Source organism: Pan troglodytes, chromosome 13, assembly GCF_028858775.2.
Source record: "Pan troglodytes isolate AG18354 chromosome 13, NHGRI_mPanTro3-v2.0_pri, whole genome shotgun sequence".
NCBI classification, from domain to species: Eukaryota; Metazoa; Chordata; class Mammalia; order Primates; family Hominidae; genus Pan; species Pan troglodytes.
The window spans coordinates 14,334,839-14,340,200 of NC_072411.2; the positions used below are offsets into that span (position 1 = coordinate 14,334,839).

At 40.8% G+C, this 5,362-nt stretch overlaps 1 non-coding gene across 1 annotated transcript; it reads left to right on the plus strand.

Moving 5' to 3' along the window:
• Positions 1-4,933: 4,933 nt before the first annotated feature.
• Positions 4,934-5,040, plus strand: LOC112208559 (U6 spliceosomal RNA). The gene has a single exon (XR_002943019.1). It is a non-coding gene; the product is annotated as a U6 spliceosomal RNA (small nuclear RNA).
• Positions 5,041-5,362: the final 322 nt, after the last annotated feature.

Consider the following 5,362-nt stretch of genomic DNA (forward strand, 5'->3'; position numbering starts at 1 on the left):
AGCGGGAAGGAGCCTGGCCCCTCCTCTTCCTGGGCGGAACATGGGATTCAGTCTGCGAGGCGGGGAGCACACTAGCAGGGTTCTGGCTTTGTAGAAGGTCCCTGTTGGGGTTTTTTTTCCCTTTTGCCCAATAATTTCCATTTATTCTCACCCTTCAAAGTGTCTGCAAGCCTGATCTCTCATGGCCATGTGACAAGAACCCAGCTCTTAGCTGAACTAAGGGAAAAGTCCTACAACAAAACCTCCCTCCCCACTCTCTATCTCTCTTCCTCCTGCTCCAACTATGAGAGAAGCCTGCTCTCCTTTCACCTTCCCCCATGATTGGAAGCCTCCTGAGATCTCCCCAGAAGCTGATGCTGGTGCTATGCTTAATGTGCAGCCTGAAGAACCATGAGCCAATTAAACCTCTTTTCTTATAAATTATCCAGTCTTAGGTATTTATTTATAGCAATGTGAGAATGAACTAATAGACTTCTGTATAAAGCTTCATTTTCAGGCAGGCTCCCACACCCCTTCTGGAGAACATCAGCTACTCTAGGCTTACAGTCTACAGTTTAACAATCCCAGGGAAAAAAACAAGACCCTTTTTCAATATTTCCAGCAAAAGTCCAGGCATTGATACCAATTGGTACAGCTTGGTCCTGTGCCCATCACTGGTTGGGCCGATTACTGTGCCTAGAAGGACATGTGGTCTGATACATTAAGCTCACATCATGACCTCGCCTCTGACACCTGTAGGAGGGATGAGAGCTCCCCTTTATAGGACTGAATTGAGAGGGGGAGGGCTTAGCTCTCCAGAAGAAAACAGGTGCACTGTTCCTCAAAGAAGGAGTGTTGGGAAGGTGAAACAAGTGTTCACTCACCCAGTGGCCTGGGAAGCCACTTCTGCCATAAAATTGCAATACGGGTAAATGCTGGCGCTCTGAACACAGGCAGGGGTGGGCTTGAGTCCTTATGACTTATTAGTATGAGCTCAGTGAATGATTTCACTCCTCTAGGCCTCAGGTTTCTCACTGTAAAGTGAGAATACTGCCTTCTTTGTCGGATACTGGGAGAGTGAAATGAAACAATATTAAATATTCATTCAAAGCTAAAACTAATAGTACCTTTTCCCAACCTCCCCTAGCAGCTTCAGCTTAGATTAAACTGAAAGTAGATTTTGTCTGCTTTCTTCATAACTATTTCCCTATTCTTTATAGAAAGTAGGCATCCTTGTATACAGTTGCCATAGTGTCAACATTTGCTGAATAAATGAATGAATGATGACAAAATTAATACATTTCTGGAGAATTCCTACTTTTCAAATATCAGCTCCCAAGCCCTAGCAAACAGAATGAATGATCCCCTCCTCTGTGTCTGCTGGTATTTTTAATTAACTCCTCTTCCAGCTCTTATCAGCCAGAATGTGAACCAGGACTGTGTGTGACTCAACTCAAGCTCCTACTGCCTAGCACCCAGCCCAGTTTATGTTGCTGAATAAAAAAGGTCAGCTAGTCCAAACGCCTCACTTTGCAGATGTTCTAACAGAGCCCCAGAGAGGTTAATTTGCCAAAAGCCCCACAGCTTACCGCGTGATCCATGACTTCGAGTCTATTCCTTTTTCTGCTTCATACTCAGGACTCTGTTTTCTTCATGCTGCCATGAGCAATGCACACTGCCAGGAATAAAGCGAAGTTCTTGGTCCTCTAGAAAGGAAGGGGCATCTTCAGTATGAAAAGTCATCATCCTTAAAGAGTGGCATCAAGTACCAGATGCAAGTGTAAGGGTCATTCACTTGCTTCATACCACATATAAACACATTTTTAGTTTCAACATTTTTGTTTTTATTTTTGTTTTTGCAACCTTTGCTTCTTTCCAATAACTCAGGCAAGGCTCAGCCATTCCTACCCATCCTCCCCACACATGCATACCCAATTCCCAACTATGGTTGGAGGAGGCCAACAGGCCTTATTCGGGCTGGAGACTGAATGCTAAGCCCACAGCAGTGTGTTGTTAACCTCCTCACACTATGCCATCCCTTTTTCTGTCTGAAGGAAGAGGTCCTAGCAGGTACTAAGCTAGCATCTCCCCTTCCCTGACTGCTCCTAAACCCAGTTTCCCAAAATCCACGTACCCTGCCCAGTTAAATTCTATTCAAACAGGATCCACCAGAAACACATTCAAGATTATTTATGCTATTTTCCTTATTGGAGACTATGAAAAGACATTTCTCTTATTCATTTACTAATTCGACAAACATTTTAGTAGATACCTGTACTATATGCCAGGCACTGAGCGTACAAGAACAAATAAATGAATCATGAAGAATGTATGCAGGGCTAAGGCAACTATGTAATCCCTTAATAGTTTTTGTATCAGAATCCCCAAAGCAGAACTTTCTCATTCACCAACCTCTCCCCGCACCCCTCCCCCCACAAACACCAATGTTTAACTCAAAGAGCATGTTGTTAATAGCTTTTTATTTAAGAGGAAAGTTTCTTTCAAGGTAAGCTGAATCTTTTGGCTGCAAAAAGGTGTTCTTCTTATAAAAATAAAAAAAAAACAGCAGGTAGGTCTCTCATATTGATAGAAAGAAGGTTGATGGTGATGTATTCACTGCTTCCTTAATACCAGGAGGAAGGGCTGAATCTAAACTCAAAGTACGTGGAATGTTTTGATGTGAGAAGAAAGCAAAACATGTAAGACTCCATCAAAAATCCCGTTTGGAGGAGCTCAGAGGAGCAAGACATTTCTCCAAGACTCAGGTGCACAGCTAATATATCTGAATGAATTAACTCGGCTATGCATATTTTTCTTCCTCTCTTATTCCTAATGAATTCATTCATTTTGAAAATTTAATGACCCTAACTTAGTAGTGTTAAGCCAGGCTTCTAGAATGTTCCCTAGTATTCCAAAGCTCCTTCCTTGCTAATTGTAAAAAAGTTTCCTTTTCAATTTATAAAAAGAGACATCTTGGCTTCTCATTTGTGCAAATATGTCATTTTCGAGTGAGGAAACTGAGACCCAGAGTGATTTGCTTAAGAGTACACAGCTAATTAGCTCTAGATCCAAGACCTAAGCCTCTTAACTACAAATTGAGAATTACACTTAAAGAAGTCCATTCGATAACTGTATTCCTTGAAATTTACATAACAGTCTACCAATTATTAAGGGTCTATTATGTACTAGGTACTTTACATATTTTTTTCTTTTAAGCCTCAAGTAAAACCTCCAAGATAGGGGTCACTAATGGATGCTGTTGAAGTGTTTAAATAATACCATTATATAGCACTTAGGGTTTACTGAATACTTCCTACATATTATCTCCAATTTGCACAAAAATCTTGCAAAGTATCATCAACCTTGTTTTATAGATACGAGACCTGGGTCTCGGAGGGATAAAGCAACTTGCGAAGCTCACGCAGCTAGGACATGAGTAGGGCTGCATCCAGATCTCAAAGCCTGTGTGCTACCACTGAAATGCTGCCCATGTAGGCAGCCATAGACCTATCTCAGCCCAAATAAATAGCATCAAAGACTCTTTCTCTCAGCGGGCCTATTGTACACCATAGAAACACTCCCCAGCATGAGGTAGCTAACTAGAGTGATGGTGCAACTGATAAGGTAGGTGACACTTCCAGGCAGGGCCGAGCTCTCAGCATAGTAGTGCCATGTAAGGGGACCTTGCATTATGGTTCTATCTGGGCCTTGGCTTGTCAGAGCCTGGAATTTCGCCCTAACATTTCATTTAGGGGTGGCCGGTATCCTTAAATTTTGTTTAATTTTAGCTGTATCACAAAACAACTATCATATAATGATTATAACGATGATGATGCTGATAACTACCATTTATTGAGTCCTATGTCACATGATGTGCTTTATGTACTTCGTCTCTAATTACTGTGGAGATTGACTTACCCACCTAAAATGAAGCCCATTTCTCTTTCAGGACACATCCCCCTGTTGAATTGTGGTGTTTAAGAGATTTTTTTTCAGAACTGTTGCAGACAGAGGTGAGTTCCTATCTCCTTCTGCAATTACCTGCTGAATATCCTTGAGTGAGAGGTCATTGCCATAAAAATAACTTGCCAAAAGTTAATTTTCCTTATGCATAAGTCATTGTTTTAGTCTGTTCAAGCTGCTATAACAAAATGCCATAGGCAGAAATTAGTTACTCATGGTCCTAGAGGCTGGAAGTGCAAAGTCAAGACATTGGCAGATTTGGAGCCTGGTGAGGGTCTGCTTCCTGGATCATAGATGGCTGTCTTTTTCTGTGTTTTCACATGGTAAAAGGGGTGAGGAATCTTTCTGGGGTCTCTTTTATAAGGCCACTTGCTCTTTTAAACAAGGGTCCCACGTTGTTGCCAAGTGTACAAAAATAGCAGAAAAGCTAAAATCAAAATGTTGGACTAAGATTAGATGCAGGAAAAGATGTAGACAGGATGTAAAAAAAACAAGTATGTAGAGTCATGAATGGCTCAAAGTCAGACACAACAGCATCACAAATAACAGTCTAAACACTGGTCATCTCTGAGATGTCTTCCACAGATTAATCTCACCCATTGCATACAGATGCTTCCATTTTATCTTAACATTTCGAGGTGATTCATTTTATTTTGAGGACCTACGTGCCATTCATTTTCTTCCACAGCTGCACCAACATACACACACATGCTCAAACATTAGTCTCAACCAAAAATTATATACACAAACAGACTGAAGCTGGGGATGCAGTCAGTCAGCCAGAAGTTGTTTGGTAAATTATCTATTCATTTGGAAGAAAAACAAAGTTAGATCCCTATCTCAAGCTACTGAATGAACAAAATTAAAACTCCAAAATGTAAACATTAAAAAAACTATAAACATACCAGAGATGATACTTCAAGTTAGAGCAGCCTAAAAAGGTGGACAAATTCTCTCCCCGCCAAAACAAATATAAAAGTATAAAGTTGTTTTGCTCACTTCAGCAGCACGTGAACTAAAATTGGAATGATACAGAGAAGATTAGCATGGCCCCTGCACAAGGATGACACACAAATTCATGAAGCATTTCATTTTAAAAATAAGTATAAAATTGTTTAAACAAGCATTTTAGGACTGGAAATCAACCAAAAGCAAATAATAAACTAAAAAGGGTCTATTCATGAAATCTACCCAAATGTCATATAAGAACAGCAAGAGTCTGAACTTACTGATTATTTCCTTCTATCATATCACATCTATAGACATAGATAGATGAGTAGAAATTATCCTTTCTGCAGCCAGATGAGGTGGTTCACACCTGTAATCCCTGCACTTTGGGAGGCCGAGGCAGGTGGATCACCTGAGGTCAGGAGTTCGAGACCAGCCTGGCCAACAATGATGAAACCCCACCTCTACTAAA